We start from the raw sequence: 21,894 nt of genomic DNA on the forward strand, positions 1-21,894 counted from the left end.
GGTGTGAGAGGCCAGATGTGGTCAGTTTAAACACAAAAAACAGGTAGATTATTTGGGCTGGATATGACTGGTTGGAATGCTTGGATATTTCCAACAGGCCATATGACCTCATAAAAGGTTCTGCTAGGGTTGATCATATAAATACAGGTAACAATTATTAAGTGATTGAATAAATTTACATTCTTGTTCCAAATTACTAACATTTTGCCTTCCACATCTTTTTTTTCAATCATTAAAAAAGATTGAAAAGTGCCAGATAATTCAGACTTCGTTACTATTTTAACACTACTAATTTACCAATATAAGAATATAACACTATAATAATTCTCTGAACAGTAGCTTGTAGCCCCAGGAGAACATCTTCTCCAGCTGGCTATCGACACACTTTCTGTGCCCTATCAGTATTTGCAAAAGGAAGCCATCCTTCCCATCTCCATCCTGACGTGATATGCAGAAACCCGGGTCCGTGTGTATCATGTCAGGTTGACAATGGGAAAGATGGCTTCCCTTTGCAAATACTGATAGGGCACAGAAAGTGTGTCAATAGCCAGCTGGAGAAGTTCTCCTTGGGCTACAAGCTACAGTAGCATCCACCCTTAGTGGTTAGCCACATTTAAGTGGCAAATATACTTCACAATATAACACTAATTTTCTTCTAAATCATTTTATATCTATATTTCTAATGTAAGGTTTAGATGGGTCTGCAAATATAAACACCTGTCTGCTGTCTTTATTTGGAAACAACTGGATGCTTATCCTAAGCCCTACCAAATCTAGTGTGAGAAGGGGGTTAATAGCCATTTTCTAGCTAGGTTGAAACCAGCACAGTAAAGACACACTACAATGTCCAGTTTACAATTTTGAGCTGGAATCTTGAGTCTCATATCAATCAATCACAAAGCTTCTTCCATTGTTATTTCATATCCAAATAGCTGTGAACATTGTTGTATGGCTGAATGCTCTTGATAAACAGGTACCTCAACATGTTTTCAGTTTCCAATTGTAATTGTTACAATGATAATACTTTGAGGTCATGGCTTCCAAAATCTGAATTTTAAGCCTGTATAAAAAAAAAATCGTTATTTTGGCATGCATTCAGAGAATAGCAGCTGGAAATATCATACATTATGGGACACTAATTATTTTTAGTAAAAAAATAAAACTATAGGATCATATTTTGGGCAACTTTGACTAATTAGAGAATTACTATTTGTAAATCTCACAACGAGAGAGATTCAGCAACAGTACTTTGGAGTAAAGATTATTTGCCAACATAACATGGCAGTCCTGGCTTAGGATGAATGTTGCTGTAACTTAGCCCCAGGAGACATCGTCTCCAGCTGGCTATACGACACGATCTGTGTCCTTATATTTTGACTTATATTTTCAGAGATTATAATCTTCACCTTATCAAATGATTTCTCACAGAGGAACAAGACCATGAAAGTTAGTGGAATGGTGTAGTCAAGTGAATTAAATTCCGTATGTAACAATTGATGTCATTCTTAGAAAAATGATAAGAGAAGGCAACTTTTATAGAATTTGAATTTGGAATATAAATGAACCTAGCTATATTCAGCAACAGATTTTGTGCAATCACCACACTTAACTTAAATAATAAAATAAACAGCACCAACAAAAATCTAATGAACAAAATAAAACTTCATTTCCTTTATAACCTTTAATTACTTCAATGAAACAATATACAACAGGGTGCTGAAAAATTCCTGGCTCTGAGTAAACGAAAATACTGGAGTATCAGTTAATTATGATTTTATTCAAAATATTCTCCCTCTCAGATTCACACTATTCAGTTTTTCTAAACCCTGTAAAAGAACTTGAAACGTTGGGCCTCCAACAAAGCTTTTCGTGATACCCTCAAAGCTAGGAATTTTTCAGGACAGCATGTATGTATATGCATACATACATATGTAAACACTACTTGATATATGACATGCTAACTACTGAATTCTCTTTCAATCCATATGCTTTTACAATGTACATACTTTCAACTTTTCAGATACTGTATAAAATTCATCAACTTCATTTTATAAACATAAGGCTTTTCACTCAGGTGTTTACGTAAAGAACACCTCACTACATACACACTAAACCCCAACAAACAAATGCTCACGTGTTATATAAGCACAGTGATAGTGCCCCCATAGATACAAAATATTTATAATCAAATCTTTTAGACAAGCTTTTAAATTTTTGTCTGCTAAAGAAAATTTAAATAGAGAAATCTTGAGTGTAAAACAAACAATTAATAGCAAGTATCCCAACAGGTTAGTGAACTAGGCCAGAGAATAATACAGGAATAAATTCATTCTTGTTGATACAACAGATGCAACTCGCACAAAAATAAACAAACCACACTCTGTATACTATAAAAACCAAATGCACTCTGGTTACAGAACAGTTATGTCATCAAAACTTTGTAAAACAGAATGCAACATTATCACAAACATATATTTTGAATATATTACAACACCAGACTGAAATACAAAATCATAAACTAATATAATAATAAGCGTAGTGTTTATATATACATATATATATACATATATACATATATACATATATACATATATATATATATATATATATATATATTTGTCCAGAATCATGGTGGACGCGGAGGAGGAGAGAAAATAGTAATTCAGTGAAGGAGAAGTAGTGAGAGTAATAGCCCTGACTGAGAGGGAGTGAGAGAAAGTAATAACAATGAGAGAAAAGGGGTGGTAGATGAATAAGGAAGAAAGGGGTGAAAAAAAACCCAGTGTTTCAAGTGTGTGAGTATATGTGTGTATGTGTTTGCGTGTACAAGGGTTGCGTGTGAATATTTGTATGTGTGATTATTATGCACCTTATGTACTACAATTAGCCATCATTACTGACAGCATGTGGTCAGCTAGTAAACTAATATACTAGAGAATGTACTTCAGTCAACCAATGAACTATGCATAGTTCTCAATGTGAACATGAAAGTGGTTAACTTCATGACTCAGACTGTTGCATTGAATAAGCAAATACAACACTTGATTGTTTATTGACCATGCATTTACAAGAGCCATCACAACTCATTATAATAAAGTACATGAAATAAGGTGGCAAGCTGGCGGAAACGCTAGCACACAGGGCAAAATGCTTAGCAGTATTTCGTCTGTCTTTACATTCTGAGTTCAAATTCCGCCAAGGTTGACTTTGCCTTTCATCCTTTCGGGGTCAATAAATTAAGTATCAGCTTCATACTGTGATCGATCTAATTGACTGGCCCCCTCCCCAAAAATTTCGGGCCTTGTGCCTAGAGTAGAAAAGAATAAAGTACATGAAATAAAATTAGATAGAAAAGCATTAGTTGAAAGCACAATAATTTTATACAAAGTATCACAAAAAAACTAGAAGGGACCTCTACTAACAGCATTAGATAAATAAAATTCTTAAAAAAACTTAAGAAAAATAAATCCTGAAGTCTACCATACCAGGACTTAACTGTTGTCGAAGTTTTAAATCTGACACTAACATTAAATCTGACACTAACAAAGTTATCAACCACCTCACCAACAACAACACTGAACACCTTTTTGATCTCCATGTGTCTAACACACGTGGACATGCCTACAAAGTCAGAAAACAACACAGCTCCCATGACTTTCGGAAACATTTTTTCACACTCAGACTTGCTGAAGCATGGAATAAACTGCCTGCGTCAGTTGTTGACTGTCATGACACTGCATCCTTTAAGGCCCTCATGCTTTCCGAAATCCGCCGAAACTACACCTGATTATATATAGACTTTAGATGAGTTGTAGTGCACCTGAGCACTGTACACAATTATTATCATTATTATTATTATTGTTACCAGTATCAATACCCATGATTCCTTGAGACTTCTCAAAAAGACCAAACTCAAAAGTAGTAACATATACACGTTTCTCTCCCTTTCTCTTTCCTTATATATATATATGCTCAGATTGCAAAATCTGCAATATTTTGCCCACATTATTAGAGCCCAGAACAGAAATTTGGCCTATGGGTGACAAAGGTGGAACAATGGCAGAATATATGATTGTAGCACAAGACCACAGTGTTTGGTGAGGAGAGGTGGCTGTGTTTGAAGCCTCTGATCCTCAGATACAGTCACAAGATTGGGCATACACATATATATATATATATAGCCATGATAGATTGCTAGCCACTAAACCATTTTTATTTTCTCTCCCTGTTTATTTCCATGTTCCTTTCTGTCGAAGAGCGTAGGCTCGAAACGTAAAAGACTTTCTCACTTCCTGAGTGTTAAACTAATACATCTGTTTGTTGTTTACACACCCGTTTTCGTCTTCTGTTTTTAGTAAATTCTCATTATATATATATATATATATATAGTACAAAACCTTGCCACAGCCCTATTCTAATAATAGTAATGACCAGTAATGGTAATTATAGAAATAATTTTCAATAGTCATATTAGACCATGGTTTAGCTTTAACAAGAACTGCATGGTTACTGACTATTTACCAATACCTCTTTTATGCAGTCAAGATAAGATCTACCTACAGAAAACTACTTGAATCAATTATTATTAGGCATAAACTAAACAAGCTACAGCTTAATGCCTCTCAGAATTCTTTTTCATTATTATAATTTTATAATTTATATTGAAGTAATAAATATATTTTCTGATGACTATGGGTTTATAAAAGCATTTAAAATTATCACCATAATTTTTGCATCTATTTTTCCATGTAGGCATAAAATAGATGGGTCTCACACCACCTAATCACATATCATGGCCATCATGTGGTATACATAACAGAAAAACAGGCTATCTCTATGGTTGTATATACAATTATTTTTGGTATGGCTTTTAACTGGATGCCTCTCATACTACCAACTACTTTACAATATGAGCTGGGTATATTTTATTGCAACACCCATGCTTGAGAAGTTGGCCCCAATAAGATTAAACAATCACCTCTCCCCTGTCTGTCTGTTTCTTATTTCTTCGACAGAGTACTTGATTGCCCTTGTTGAAGGTCTAAGGTAAACAGGCAGTCCTAGGAATTTAATGCGTTCATTTAATTCACTGGGAAAAAAATTTTCAATATTATTTTCTTATTGATAAAGTTTTGAAACTATAATTAAAGGTATGTTTTAAATTTCCTAAGAAATATCTTCCTCTTTCTTAGCTCTCTTATGTATCTTGGCAGCATTCTTTCTACGTTTAGTAGTTACACAGCCTTTGTTAAGAATTCACAAGCATTAGGACCTCTACAGAATCCTACAAGTTAAGGCCTCATCTTATCTAAATCTGGCCCTTACTATAATACTCAGATCCTGGATGACAAGCAAAATGAATTACTGAAGTACACGTACAATTTTATATGCCCAATCAATTCCTTGGAACATAAATTTTTTAATATTCTCATTTAGCATCCAGTTATTCATGCTTTCATGGGTCAGACAATTCATTGAGGTAGATTTTTTTTTATGGCCTGATTGCTCTTCCTATTACCAGGCAAGGTAATATTTCCCCATAATCAGAGATGGAAGACTGGAAATGAACACCATCACTTGTATGATTGCAATGCTCATTTACAATCATCACATAATGTCATGACAAGGGTACACACAAACACATGCATGTACATGTGTGTGCGTGTATGTGCATATGTGGAAATGAACACCGATGTTCCATGTGGCATGTTAATAATTATTAAGAGAGATATCTCTTAACATGAAACCAACGGTAACCTTAATCCATAAATAATTTTTATCCACCAATGCAGTGTTGAGCACTCATTCTCCTTGTTTGATACTAATGTATTATATACATGACAGATCTCTATCAGTTTCTATTTACCAAATCCAGTCACAAGACTTTAGTTGGCCTGGGGCTAGAGTAGAAAAGACTTGTTCAAGGTGCCATGCAATGAGATTGAAGCCAAGACCACCAACTATAAAAAATAAAAACCTTGCATTGACAGAGGCCACAAATTTGTAAGAAATCATCATCATCATCATCGTTTAACGTCCGTTCTCCATGCTAGCATGGGTTGGACGGTTCGACCGCGGATCTGGGAAGCCAGAAGGCTGCACCAGGCTCCGGTCTTATCTGGCAATGTTTCTACAGCTGGATGCCCTTCCTAACGCCAACCACTCCGTGAGTGTAGTGGGTGCTTTTTATGTGCCACCTGCACTGGTGCCAGGCGAGGCTGGCATCGCCCACGGTCGGATTGGTGCATTTTACGTGCCACCTGCACGGAAGTCAGTCGAGGCGGCGCTGGCAACGGCCACGATTCGGATAGTGCTTTTTACGTATCTCCAGTCCAGGGGTCCTGGCATCTGCCGGGTGCCAGTCATAGGATTGGTTCAATTTCGATTTCAATCCTACTAAATTACTGGTATTTATTTTAACAATCATGAGAATGTAAAAGGTAAAGCCATGAAGTTAAATACTGTGAAGCATTTTTCTTAGTCCAGTATTCTGCTAATTCTTCCACTCTACCACCCTCTCCATTTCAAAAATACCAACTGAAAGCTGATTGTAAGAGAAAGGATAGCATCTTTCTAGCCAGTATGATGAGGATGTGGCCAACATATATATCAATAATGGTAATGGAGTAAAACGCACACATACACACACACACTATAGCATGTTCTACAATAAATCAATATAATTCTTCATAACATGAACAAGAAATTAATTATTTAACAAAATGGTTTAGGAGCAAATTTTTCTATTTTCATGTATTGAATGGGTTAGACATTACTATTTATAACTGATACAGCAATCACTACATCCCATATCAGCCCTACCTCTCACAACTGCAGTACCACTACTGCCCACAATAACTAAAATAGCACTAAAACCACACACAACAGAAGTACCATGTTGCACACACTACACGCATAGACTGTAGACACAAAGCAATAAAAATACTAAAATATAAATATAAAAAAAACTAGGGTCAGGCATGGCTGTGTGGTAAGAAGCTAGCTTCCCAACCATATGGTTCTGGGTTCAATCCCACTGCATGGCATCTTGGGCAACTGTCTTTTGCTATTGCCTCAGGATAACCAAAGCCTTGTAAGTGGATTTGGTAGATGGAAAATGAAAGAAGCCCATCACACACACGCACACACATCTCATCATCATCGTTTAACGTCCACTTTCCATGCTAGCATGGGTTGGATGATTTGACTGAGGACTGGCGAACCAGATGGCTGCACCAGGCTCCAATCTTGATCTGGCAGAGTTTCTACAGCTGGATGCCCTTCCTAACACCAACCACTCTGACAGTGTAGTGGGTGCTTTTACGTGCCACTGGCACGAGGGCCAGTCAGGCGGTACTGGCAACGGCCACACTCAAATGGTGTTTTTTACGTGCAACCTGCTCAGGAGCCAGTCCAGCAGCACTGGCAACGATATATATATATTATACACACACACGTGTTTGTCCCCACCCACCACCACTTGACAACTGGTGTTGGTGTGTTTATGTCCCTGTAACTTAGCAGTTTGGTAAAAAGAGCAATAGAATAAATACCAGGTTTCACAAAAAAATGTACTGGGGTCAATTCATTCAACTAAAATTTTTCAAGGGGGTCCCCCAGTATGTCTAATGTCTAATGACTGAAACAAGTAAAAGATGAAAAAAGGGAGGAGAAAAATTGCTGCAGTAGGAAATCCCAACCTCCATGGTCCTTGCACATGTAGATGTGTTTCGGTTTATGGAAGGCATTTAACAACACTTCTGAACATTATTAAAATGCTGTCCTAAAAGCAGTACATCTCCTGCTCAGCCTGGACAAACATAAAAACCAAATACACACATCATCAAAAGCTTCATCATCACTAAGCACTGTGCTGTGATGGACACCACCAGATTCTGTAGACACACAAAAATAGACTGGACTGGGAAGAGAGTCGCATACAGAAATAGACTGGACATGTTAAAAACTGCAAGAATGTACTGTATACAATCAAATACTGCATATCAGAATGTGTAGTAAGATCACCAGCGAGATGGAGGCATTGTATATCTGGAAGGTGGCAAGCTGGCAGAAACGTTAGCACACCAGGCAAAATGCATAGCCGTATTTCGTCTGCCGTTATGTTCCGAGTTCAAATTCCGCCGAGGTCGACTTTGCCTTTCATCCTTTCGGGGTCGATAAATTAAGTACCAGTTACGCACTGGGGTCGATGTAATCGACTTAATCCATTTGTCTGTCCTCTCTGTGTTTAGCCCCTTGTGGGTAGTAAAGAAATAGGTATTGTATATCTGGAACAATGGATCTGTGGGTTACTGGTCTCACCTAATAATTTAGTTGAATACTATCTAGGAGTATCTAGGGTTGTTTGATCAAAGCTGATCTGGGAGCTAAATAACAATCATTGCCTTTATTCACAAGAGTAGTCTTACTGCTGTATCTTACAGCAGTTAAATCCTGAGCCAACGAAAGATTCTCTACATAGTTGCACGATATACTAGAAAAAACCGCCAACTCTTCTTCAAACCACACCCTATTACAGGCATGGGCAACCTTTTTCAAAAAGCAGGCTGCATAAGACATGGCTCATTTGAGGAGCAGCATACTAAAATACTCCAGGTAATTTTTTTGTTGCGCATGCCATTCAGAAAGTTCCGTAGACCACCAGTTGCCTATGATTGTCTTATCTTAAAGAACACATTGAATAATGTGGTCCTAGATACACTACAATTGGAAAAGGGAAGAGACAGACAGATAGTTATTTCTTTACTACCCACAAGGGGCTAAACACAGAGGGGACAAACAAGGACAGAAAAACGGATTAAGTCTATTACATTGACCCAAGTGCGTAACTGGTACTTAATTTATCGACCCCGAAAGGATGAAAAGCAAAATCGACCTCGGCGGAATTTGAACTCAGAACGTAACCGCAGACGAAATACCTATTTCTTTACTACCCACAAGGGGCTAAACACAGAGGGGACAAACAAGGACAGACAAACGGATTAAGTCGATTACATCGACCCCAGTGCGTAACTGGTACTTAATTTATTGATCCCCGAAAGGATGAAAAGCAAAATCGACCTCGGCGGAATTTGAACTCAGAACGTAACCACAGACGAAATACCTATTTCTTTACTACCCACAAGGGGCTAAACACAGAGGGGACAGACAAACGGATTAAGTCGATTACATCGACCCCAGTGCGTAACTGGTACTTAATTTATTGACCCCCGAAAGGATGAAAGGTAAAGTCGACCTCGGCGGAATTTGAACTCAGAACGTAATGCCAGACGAAATACGGCTACGCATTTCGCCTGGTGTGCTAATGTTTCTGCCAGCTCGCCGCCTTAGGAAGAAACAGATAGTATAGGATAGTTCCAACTGGTATGCTTGGGTCATAGTTTTTTTTTTATATGAGAGCTGACTTGACAACTACATACACACATACTGTACCATGACAACAACAAACAGCCTAATTAGCAGCTAAAAAAATAATACACATACCAGCAATTAATATAAATATTCAAATAAATAGAACAGAAATACGAGCAAGTTTACACTTTGTGAAGCAGAATATTGCTGCAGATATAAAGTAAGTGCACAAGATTTGAGAAAAATGAACAAAGAGTGAGAGTCCAGTAATTACTTTTCCTTACACATCTGTACAACTTTAAAAAAAACATTTATTGTTTAGTTATATTTCAAGCAAAATAAACTAAATTATATACTGGCTAATAAGTATGTCAATAGAGTACCAGACAACCAGCCAAGAAGGTACTGCCTCATAGGTTATTGGCACTACATTGTTTCTTCCATTTTAACTGTAGATATAGTAGAATGATATATATATATATATATATATATATAGATAGATAGATAGATAGATACTAGCAGTATCGCCCGGCGTTGCACGGGTTTGTTTCGACCCTTTAGAATTGGAATTTTTGAAAAGTAAAAATTTTGCATTATGTAGCTTGTTATTCTCTTTAACTGAACATTTTTCTGGTTGAAATACACCGAAAAATGGCTACACAGCAGTCAAAAAATCGTAAAAAAAAAAATCGGGATTTTCATAGATAAAAAGCACCTTTTTGATGTAAATAATTTTTGGTCTTAACATGGTCCGATTTGAATTTTTTCTTCTACGGAAAGAAGAGCAAGCCTTCTTCTATCATACTCTCAATTTTGGTCAACTTGCGCTGCAGGGTCTCAGAGGAGATGGTGTTAGTTGAAGGCTACCAAACCTGCCATACACAGACAACTTCAGCTTTATATATATATAGATATTGTAGAATGGAAACAAAGTTCAACAGTAAAGAGGGAGAACACTATTAATTAGTAGCTGCTGCTGTCAGCTTTAACTGTTTAGCATTCAGATTTCTTTGTCAAATGTAATGCGTATTTATTCACCTGGTTTTGAATTAGTCACACATTATGTTGTAGCTTCAAGATTTCAATGGTGTGTTTGGATATTTTTAGAATGACATTGTGGGCTAGGTGTAAGAGGCCAGATCTGGCCAGTTTGAACATAAAATTGGTAGAATATTTGAGCTGGATATGGCCGGTTTAAATACTAAAGGGTTAAATACAATTTCTCCAGTGGATGTGACCGGCAGAGGAGCTGGATCCCAGGGAATCTCTCCTAATGAAAGCATATCCCTAATATAGATCATGGTACTTCTACTGAATGTGGTAGTGCTGTTATAGGCCAATAGGGCTTATAATCTGTTGATAGTATGTCTGACAATGAAAAGTCAGTTGATCTTGACAAGATGTTTCACAAAAGACAGATTGAGTTTTATATATATATATATTATATATATATATATATATTTGGTCGTTGCCAGTACCGCCAGAGTGGTTGGCGTTAGGAAGGGCATCCAGCTGTAGAAACTCTGCTAGATCAAATTGGAGCCTGGTGCAACCATCTGGTTTGCCAGTCCTCAGTCACATTGTCCAACCCATGCTAGCATGGAAAGCTGACATTAAACGATGATGTCACACACACACACCCAGTAATCTCTCACCAAATTGCAGTTTATTATTTAAGCTTACGTCGATTCCTTTGGTGTTGTTTTGCATTTATACTGTTTCTATTTCGCGGATTTTGGAATGCAACACCCGTGATAGTTGAGGGATTACTGTTTGTATATATATAACATCATTATTGTTGTTTAACATAGAGCTGTCCAGACTCCAATTGTCTGTTTTGGCATGGTTTCTACAGCAGGATTCATTTCCTAATGTCAGCACTGAACAGAGTTGGGTACTTTTTACATGCCACTGGCATGGGTGATTTTTTATGTGGCACCAATGCAAACACACACACACCTCTCGCTTTTTTTCACCACAAACCACAACACACATATACTCTGTCTTTTTACTCTTTTACTTGCTTCAGTCATGTGACTGTGGCTATGCTGGAGCATCGCCTTTAGTCGACCAAATCAACCCCAGGACTTATTCTTTGTAAACCTTGTACTTATTCATAGGTCTCTTTTTCCGAACCGCTAAGTTAAGGGGACATAAACACACCAGCATTGGTTGTCAAGTGATGTTGGAGGGACAAGCAGACACATAAACATATATACGACGGGCTTTTTCAGTTTCCGTCTACCAAATCCACTCACAAGGCTTTGGTCAGCCCGAAGCTATAGTAGAAGACACTTGCCCAAGGTGCCACGCAGTGGGACTGAACGTGGGACCATGTGATTGGTAAGCAAGCTACTTACTACACAGCCACTCCTACACCTATCATCTCTTCTCTCGCTTTTTTTCAACTGGGGTAACCAGAAATCTCTACAACAAGACACCCATTTTTATCCTATCATACTTTAAGCTCTCATTACCTGGCACAAAGCTACCATCCTCAATACTAACACTAGTCTTGCAAGTTACTTGTTGACCTCACTGATGTTGGAGTCATGTAAAAAGCACCCAGTACACACTGTAAAATGGTTGGTGTTAAGAAGTGTGTCCAGTTGTAGAAACCGTGCCAAAGCAGAAGGTAGAGTTTGGTATGATCCTCTAGCTTGCTGGCTCCTGTCAAACAGCCAATGCCAGCATGGAAAACAGATGTATGACGACGATATAGAAACATAGTTATGTTGCTGAAGACTGGACCCTCTTTGCAATATTTGTTAGTTCTCCCAAGATCAGGATTGGGGAAGCTTTCAATATGTGAAAAGCAGACTGAATTAATGTAATCTAATAAAACTGCATTAAAGAAAATTTTAATTAAATATACTGAAAAACTTAAAGTAAAAAATAAAAATGTAAACTGGCGCCTTAAGGAATAAAGAACACTGAAATATACTAAATAATCAACAAAATGTATATTTTAATGCAAAATTCAGACTTGTTCAGAATTGCTGCACCTAAGTGCCTCAGAGAATGCATTCCTCATTCCTGCTCCAGACCTGAAGCTTATTTAAGTAATCATCATCATCATCATAGTTGTTTTAATGTTAACTTTTGCATGTTTGCTAGAGTCAGGAAAAATTTGTTGAGGATTTCATGGTCGAATGCTCTTTCTGCTATCAACCTTTAGTTGTTTCTAAGATGATATTCCTCCTAGTTAAGGTGATGAGCTGGCAGAAATGTTAGCATACCAGGTGAAATGCTTAGTGGTATTTCATCTGCTACTACGTTCTGAGTTCAAATTCCGCCGAGGTCGACTTTGCCTTTCATCCTTTCGGGGTTAATAAATTAAGTACCAGTTACACACTGGGGTCAATGTAATCGACTTAATCCCTTTGTTTGTCCCCTCTATGTTTAGCTCCTTGTGGGCAATAAAGAAATAAGAAATGTTAGCATGCTGGGCGAAATGCTTAGTGATATTTCGTCTGCCTTTACATTCTGAGTTCAAATTCTGCCAAGGTCGACTTTGCCTTTCATCCTTTCACAGTTGATAAGTTAAGTATCAGTTGCATACTGGAGTCAATCTAAGCGACTGCCCCTTCCCCTCCCCCCAAATTTCGGACTTTGTGCCAAGAACAGAAAAGAATATTCCTACTAGTTCTTCAAATACAAATGGCACACTGGCTGAAAATTGTTTTCAGGGAGGATTGCATATAAGCTACACTGCTTGTATAATGGTGTTTCTTCATAATTAGCATGTGATGTCAAGATAAGGAGACACAAACACACGATGTTGATACATATAAGCACAGGCATGGCTGTGTGGTAAGAAGCTTGCTTACCAACCACATGGTTCCGGGTTCAGTCCGACTGCGTGGCACCTTGGGCAAGTGTCTTCTTTTATAGTCTCAGGCTGACCAAAGCCTTGTGAGCAGATTTGGTAGAAGGAAACTGAAAGAAACCTGTCCTGTATATATATATATATATATATATATATATATATATATACACATACATATTTGTGTGTATGTCTTTGTGTCTATGTTTGTCCCCCACCACCATTGCTTGACAACTGGTGTAGGAGTGTTTACATCCCCATAATTTAGCGGTTCAACAAAAGAGACTAATAGAATAAGTACTAGGCTTACAAAATGTAAGTTCTGGGGTCGAGTTCTTTAACTAAAAACCCCTTTAAGGCAGTACTCCAGCATGGCTGCAGTCAAATAACTGAAACAAGTAAAAGGATAAAAAGATATATATATATATATATCTCATCATTTAACATCCATGTTCCATGCTACACGAGTTGGATTCATCATCATTATTTAACACACGTCTCACCATCATCATCATTTCACATCTGTTTTGACAGGAACTGGTGAGTCAGAAGACTGCAACAAGCTCTGCTGTCTGTTTCGGGCATAGTTTATATGGCTGGATGCCCTTCCTAACACCAACCACTTTACAGAGTGGACTGGATGCTTTTATGCAGCATCAGCACGTGCATTTATGTGGCACTGGTACAGGTGCTTTTTATGAGGGACCAGCCCCCATGAACCTACAAGATTATGAATGTCCACCTGGAGAGGGATGCAGAACACACACACAATAGGTTTCTTTCAGTTTCTTATTTCTTTATTGCTCACAAGGGGCTAAACATAGAGGGGACAAACAAGAACAGACAAAGAGATTAAGTCGATTACACTGACCCCAGTGTGTAACTGGTACTTAATTTATCAACCATGAAAGGATGAAAAGCAAAGTTGACCTCAGTGGAATTTGAACTCAGAAAGTAAAGACAGACGAAATACCTATTTCTTTACTACCTACAAGGGGACAAACAAGGACAGACAAATGGATTAAGTCGATTATATCAACCCCAGTGCGTAACTGGTACTTATTTAATTGACCCCGAAAGGATGAAAGGCAAAGTTGACCTCGGCGGAATTTGAACTCAGAATGTAAAGACAGACGAAATACCACTAAGCATTTCACCCGGCGTGCTAACGTTTCTGTCTACCAAATCTACTCACATGGCTTTGGCTGACCTGGGTCTATAGAAGACATATGCCTAAGGTAGAGTACAGTGAGACCAAACCCCAAAACCACATGGTTGCAAAGTAAACTTAAGTATTCAGCCATCCCTGTAGCTTTGTGTGGCAAAGTAGTTATAAATGCAGGCATAGATAGGCACATCGTAGAACACCAGGAGAGGTGACTGCTATACACACAAATCAAACTCACATCCTTATTAGTTGTATGTATACAGTACCAGTGTAAATAAACCCTCCTCCTATTTCTTCTTTAGGCATACACCAGCTATGAGATTAAGTGCTGTACTTTTGACCACAGGTCTTACAACAGTCACTGTGATGCATTCCTGAGCAAGGTACCTAACACAAAGAACAGGATTCATTCTTACCTTGTATTTGAGTGGCTAGCACTAAGGAGGGTATCTAGTTGTGGAAACAACTGATTTGAAAGTAAGAAACATCCTACCCATGCAAGTGTGGAAAATGTTTTGTATTTGTGAGTGCATGCATACCTTTCAATTTAGGAATAGAAAATGTACTCAAAACATAGCTGAGTATATTATTTGAAACTCTCTGCCATTTCTACACTGAGTTTCACATTTTCATTTGTCACAACTACTAGAATTTAAACAACAAGTTTCAAGATATCTGAAAGTTTTAGTTTGATAGCCAGGATATGACAAAGAATTTTATAACACCTGTAGTCAGGGCAATGCATAGATTTCCAACATGAAGAAATTTCTCGTGCCAGTGGCACATAAAAGCACACACTACACTCTCAGAGTGGTTGGTGTTAGGAAGGGCATCCAGCTGTAGAAACTCTGCCAGATCAGATTGGAGTCTGGTTCGCCAGACCTCAGTCAAACCGTCCAACCCATGCTAGCATGGAAAGCGGACGTTAAATGATGATGATGAACTGCATCAGCACTAAGCAGTGATTAGGAATAAACAATCCTTAGGTTAGTTAAAATGTGCTTGTAACATATTTTAATTTTTAAATGTAAATTCACATGGAGAAAAAATTCTCTTATGATAGAAGGTGTAAAAACACTGTATATTCGCCCAGTGTTTCTGGCTCTTTAGCCTTCCTCAATGGGAAATACTGAAGAGAGATAACCCTGGGCAGATTCAAAGATGTAGCTTTAACTAAAAAGCAGTCAACATCAGTGACTGAGTTGTGCTAGTGAACTTCCTGGTCAGAATACGAATAGCAGCATCAATACCAAGCAGAGATGTGTGTACATTGTTGGTAATGATAAATCAAGGATGATTATCAGTATATACTAAAACAAAATCAATTCTTAATTTCTGTGAAACAAGACATGGTTATAATGTTAAGGAAATCTACAGGCATTATTTTTGTTTTTTACTTGTGGAAGTGGAGCCATGCCTATGGCCTTTGCAGACTCTCTGAGACTGGTGACATTGGTGCTGTTCATGTTCCATTTCAAATGTTGCAAGTCAACACCTTCAGAAGGTCTGATGTTCTGGGATGAATGGACTCAACAGTGGGAATGAAAGGAAAAAAGATGAGCCAGTATCTCAGTGTAAGAGGCATAAGACCAGCTACAACACTGTAAAACAGGGGCTACAGAAAGGGCAGAAAAAGAGGAAATAGCACATCTGTGGGCAAAAGCTTTAAGTGTATCTGCAAGTGATTTTTCTCTAGATGCAGTCCAGGGTATCTGTGTGTAGCAGCAGCTCTACTCCAGATGCGAGAGCTATACTCCATTATGAGCTTCACTTGAACTTCGAAGGACATCAGCAATTGCTAGTGGCTGACGTATTTTATAGCCTTAAAGAGAAGGACTAGCCTTTACGATGCAGTCCTAGTTATGTTGAAGGTGTGCTTTCACAAGGAGAGATCCCTAGTGAAAGCAAGGCCTAACATTTGAAGTGACTGTGGGTGTTCTAGTTCAGTGCTGCTTGTATTTAAGTAGGGGTGTAGTGTGATGGTGTTTTCTACATATGAGTAATGCTTGAGCCTTTTACTGCCAAAAGAGACTGGTATGGCTTCACTGGAGAATACATATTGATCTCCATGAAATTAGTGTAGCTTTGGCATATGACAGCTAAGTTGTACATGGATAATGCACTGATGCAGTGGGGGAAGGCTAAGGAGGAATGAATATTTGTATTATCTGTATAAGAATGAGTATTGTTGGATGTAACAGCAACTGATGATAGACTGAAGAGAGTGCGGTGGAGGTAAAATCAAAGTCACATAAGAATCAACTGAGAATGGCACAAAAATAGCTCTGTCAACATACATCATGGTGGTGCAATCTGATAGGATCCTAGAGATGAGAGATGGAAGGAGTCCAAAAGCACAATGTTTCAATAGGAGGTTTGCACACCAGACATGGTTGAAAGCTTTGCTGACGTCAAGAGTAACAACATTGTTTTCACTGAATTTCTCTAAAAGATAAAAGCCCACTAGTGGGTGATGTAAAAAATGTTGGTCTCCTGTGGATATGGATCCACAGAATCCACACTAGTGGTGAGAACAGAGATTCAAATTGTTGGAGAACCTCATTGTTAATGGCTATCTCCATTACCTCAGAGGTACTAAAAGTGAATGTATAGGATGATAGTTGGACAGGATCAGAGTGAATAGGAGGCCTTTCTGAGGAATAGTATACACTGGAGGTTTCCAAAGAAGAGTTCAGTGAATATTGAAGGCAAACTTAGGAGTGCAAGGCCTGGATATAATGGAAGGGACATTGTCAGGGCTGGTGGCCTTGTTGGTTTAAAACAAGTGAAGGTGTTTTCTCATATAGCAAATGAATATGCAGATGAGTAGTCAGGTGGTGTAGAGGGAGATAGAGTTGGAAAAGAGTTTCCAACTCGCTGTGTATGTTGGATGTAAAATGAGCAGTACAGGTGGATACTTTCCCAATGGGAGTACTTCTCCTGGAGACATCATTGTTGAGAAATGAAGAAAGACAAGATTCCACACAGTTGGTGGAGATTCTTTGGACAAGTGACCAGAAAGATTGGTTGCAGTCTGGGAGCCAAGAAAGCATGAAGGTTATGCAATGAATAATGGCATTTTTTTGCTGTCTGCTGAGTGGTTTTGCAAGATTTGCATTGTTAGACAAATGTCCCAAGTTTTTAAAGTGTCAATATAACTAGTCAGTCAAATGTGTATTCTTACAATGTGTTCTTTATTCTAAAACCCTCCAAGATCATAGGAACTTTAAATCTCTTGTTAAATTGATATGAAACAAATGTCATCATAAATAAAATGCTAGTCTATTCCATGTAACTTACTTATAAAAGGCCACCATCTAATCTCCAGTTCAAGTAAACTGACACAGCTCAATCATTAAGTATTTTTGCCAAAGATACAAAATGATATCTACAACAAATTTGAACTCACAACTCACGAGTTGGTAGTTTAATACATTGATCAGAAAATTTAACTATCATCATCATTTAACGTCCGCTTTCCATGGACGATTTGACTGAGGACTGGTGAACCGGATGGCTGCACCAGGCTCCAATCTGATCTAGCAGAATTTCTACAGCTGGATGCCCTCCCTTTAGATCCATTCTTTCAGCTCAGCACAACTCCCATCACTTAGGCTCACACAATCAGTATAGCTGTTTCACTTGAAATTTGTTTTACGGTTTAACTGCAATAAAGTTGGTAACAACTCCACCACACTTCGGTAAACCTTTAATCAGCTATCTCTTAAGATTAGTCATTCTGCTATTTTATGAAATTACTTCATTCGGCCAGTTAAGTATAAAGAGTTGAACAGGGCTTCAATGCACTTGCTGCACTCAACTTTGCACTGATAATTTCAGTTGCAGCATTCAGAAATTCATTGTCAGAGACAAAACGGAAAATTGACAGAGCCATTAGAGTATAGAATAAAATGTCTCATAGTATTCACTCCCATTCTCTGCATTCCGAGTTAAACTTTGCCTGTCAATCGTTTGGACATCAATAAAAAAAAAAGTATTAATCCAAAGCAGTGGGTTGGCAGAATTATCATAGGTTTGAGTAAGATGCCTTGGAATGTCTATTCCATCTCTGTGTGCTTTTATAACATTTACAATGGCACCGATTCCAAGCTGGTGGCCTTCCTCTTTGATAAACATTAGTATCATGGGGAAGGGCAATTGCCAGTCTCCTTCAAAAAATTACTCAGGTCTGTGCATACCGAAGCATGATTGATTGAGGGAGATCCCAACCTTACTTCTTACAGTGTATACTTACAAGATTTATATCAATTAGTTTCGTTTTTATTTATCATCAAGTGTCATTTAAAAAGGTTCCTGGTTTGAATTTAATCTGGAACAATGTACATCATCATCATTTAATGTCTGCTTTCCATGCTAGCATGGGTTGGACCAATGTACATATTCAGGAATGAGAAATTCTATGACAATCAGAAAATAAAGTGGATAAAACTTGGTAGATATGAATAATGTAAATATACACTCTAAAGATAAGTTAAACACTTCAGAAATTTGTATTGTATGTTGATACTCCTGTGTAAGTGACTCTGTCCCTATACAACAATGCATTACATGCTATAGTGGAAGTATAGCTCCAAGTTTCAACAAATAAACTATAATCAGTATGTATTTTGTAGAGTATTGTTCTTGTAGCAAATTCTCTGCTATGTTGTAAGCAGATGGTTGTAAGTTTTTCACAGCCCCAGCTCCATCAACTGAAATGATTGCATTGGTTGATTCTTCCAGGATATATAACTACACTCTAAAAAGTTTTTCCTTCCTCTTGGTGAATGTATACAAGACAAGCCTCAGTGTATCCTTCTGTGAGAGACTGAAAATATGTTCTGCCCACGTAGAATTTTATATTGTTTTTCATCGATAATTAATCTTAAAAGTACAAATTAAGGGTTTCAGGGAACTCTTTTCTCTGATAAACTATTTTCATCACTACTCTTTTACCCAACCTTTCATTGCCAGGGCTTCAATAGTTTTATACTAGATGAGTTTCATATGAAATTTGTTGTCACTCAGAAACCTGATCAAATCACTCGTAGTTGAGCAACTTTATTAACCTTCTAAACAAATACAAGTTTAAACTGCATACTTGTGTATGTGCACTCGCATACACACACAAGAGAAATTCTTTTTTTAAATAACAAATGCAGTTGCTTAAAATATCTAATTGGACAGAAAAATAAGCAGAGCAGCAAGTGATTAATTTAGATAATAATCTGATACCAGCTTGTTAAGCTGAGACTAAAATATTGTGAAGGTGATTACGGGATAGCAAAGGAAATACCTCTATCATGTTTACTTACAAAAATGATCACCATCGTGACCATCATTTGTTTATTTGCCTTGAATTAACAAAACCCATGAAATAATGTTGTGCTAGCTATGTTAGAGCGTGTCCCCGATGAAGAATAAAATTTCAACAGTTGTCTTGAAGCAGTTAGTATGACGGTGAATGGTGGTGGTCCTAGATTTTATCCAGGCCAACGAATCATTCCTGTTCATTGAACAAGCTTGAATAGCATCTAGAAATCGGCTAACAAATCAATTACTTCTTGCTAATTTTTTTTCCTACCAACAGATTGAATTGATTACACATTTCACACACGCCAAATAACGACCGTGTTAAAATCACATTAATATTAAGCAGTAAACAACTAATCCGGATTATGCTCATTGATATGGGTATACATACCCAACTGTTCGTTGAAAGGTCATCGAACTTTAAGTACACGAGATCTTTAGATGCCACCAGCAAGCCACGAATCAAGATTACTCTTCAACATTAAATAGTCTGACAATAGTTGAGCACAACGTTTTTAAAGATATATAAAGAAATGAGAGGTAGTGACATTAATGCTTTTCTTAGTGGCATTAACAGCGTATTAAGTAAACTGATACTATTTCAATGAGCTACCAGTTCCTGACCAAGCAATATACATATGACAATTCCTAAGCTTAACAGCCACAGCTTAGCTAATCTACTGATTTGCTTCAGCGTAGTGAAGAAATAAGGGGTAGGGGTAAATTCATACTAAGCAGTGCACTGCATAACAATAGAATATGCAGCATAGATTGTTTAGTAACTGCTGATGTATACAGTTTAGAAAATCCATAAGAATGATAAATAAATAGATAAAATATCGAAGCGTAAGTTGATCTGATATTGCCCCAGAGGAAATAGCATTTGTGTACATTTCAAGAGATTTCTGGGAACAATAATATATATATATATATATATATATAATTGTTGATAGTACAAATAAAGTCAGTTTAGGATTCAAATTATGAAGTGCGAATTTTTAATCTAAATATATTTAATCCAAACTGAACTACTCAAGTGACTTTTCCTTCATTTCTATCAGCTGTTCCAAGCAACAAGGCTTTACAGCAAGATGTTCTCAAAAGACATCTGTACTTCTTTTTTCTTTCTTTTAGAATGTTTATAAGAAGCAAGAAATACAATTAATGAAACTTCGATGTCGGTGAGGGAAAAAACCCCCAGAATAAATTGGGCCCAAATTCAAGCCACTTCAATTTTGAAATGCGACAGTGGTTATAAATCGGAGGTAGCCATAAAGGTAATTAATAATTTCAAGCATAAATTAGAGCAATAATCGTTTCTTTAGAGAATATTTGTTGATATTAATTAGGCAAACCAAAATATTAAAATTTTTTGGCCTTTAATGTGTATTAGACTCAAACAACAAATTATATCTAACATATTAACCATAAATTCCTAAAAACTGGATCAGTGACTAAACATATTGATCTAATCTAAAATGTTGGTTACTCAGACAATTAAACAAGGTTCTAACAGAATTTAAATCCACAGGAATGTCGAATTAAAAAAGAAGACACTATTTATACTTGAAATTAGATTAGAAGGCTGTCACTAATTCTAGTTTAACTAAAAATGGTTATGAATTCTTGTAGAACAGAAGAAGAAAAAATAAAGGGCGAGGGAGAGAGAAGGCAACCACCATCACAAGCATATCCTCAGAGAATATATAACCCAGGTAGGTATACAACAGGCAACGAAACCTAAACATATTGAGGGAGGAAAAATATTCGTGCTTATACTCCAGGTGAGGTACTGCAGTTTATTATTATTATTATTTTTAATTAGATGAAAATAAATTAATAACTAAATCAGACCAACATAGATTGGAGTGCAAATAAAATAAAGGCCCTGATTTTTTTTAGTTGTCAATTTGAAGAAGGTGGTACAAAATCTGTGTTAAGTATGAGATATGCAGCTGCTACAAAATTGTGCAGTGACGGCAAAGATACCTCGACAATGGTAGACAATATTCATTGCAAGACAGAGCAGTAAATAGAAGCAGAGTTGAAGAATTCCCAGATCTCATCGACAGTCAAGAAATGTGCTGGAAGAGGCGTTAATGATCTGGGTAGTTCGTCTACTTCCATTTTTAGAGGTGGCACTCAACAAACAAGACAAATCGGTCAGGAAGCTGAATAATGATGATAGTAACACACAACTGAAGATGATAACTTG

The 21,894-nt window shown here is 37.3% G+C and overlaps 1 protein-coding gene across 1 annotated transcript in view; it reads right to left on the reverse strand.

Moving 5' to 3' along the window:
• The window catches only part of LOC115210755 (calcineurin subunit B type 1), a 63,245-nt gene that overhangs the window by 40,575 nt on the left and 776 nt on the right, over positions 1-21,894 (reverse strand). The gene's annotated exons all lie outside the window — the stretch shown is intronic.

This window comes from Octopus sinensis, linkage group LG4 (assembly GCF_006345805.1).
Source record: "Octopus sinensis linkage group LG4, ASM634580v1, whole genome shotgun sequence".
NCBI lineage: Eukaryota > Metazoa > Mollusca > Cephalopoda > Octopoda > Octopodidae > Octopus > Octopus sinensis.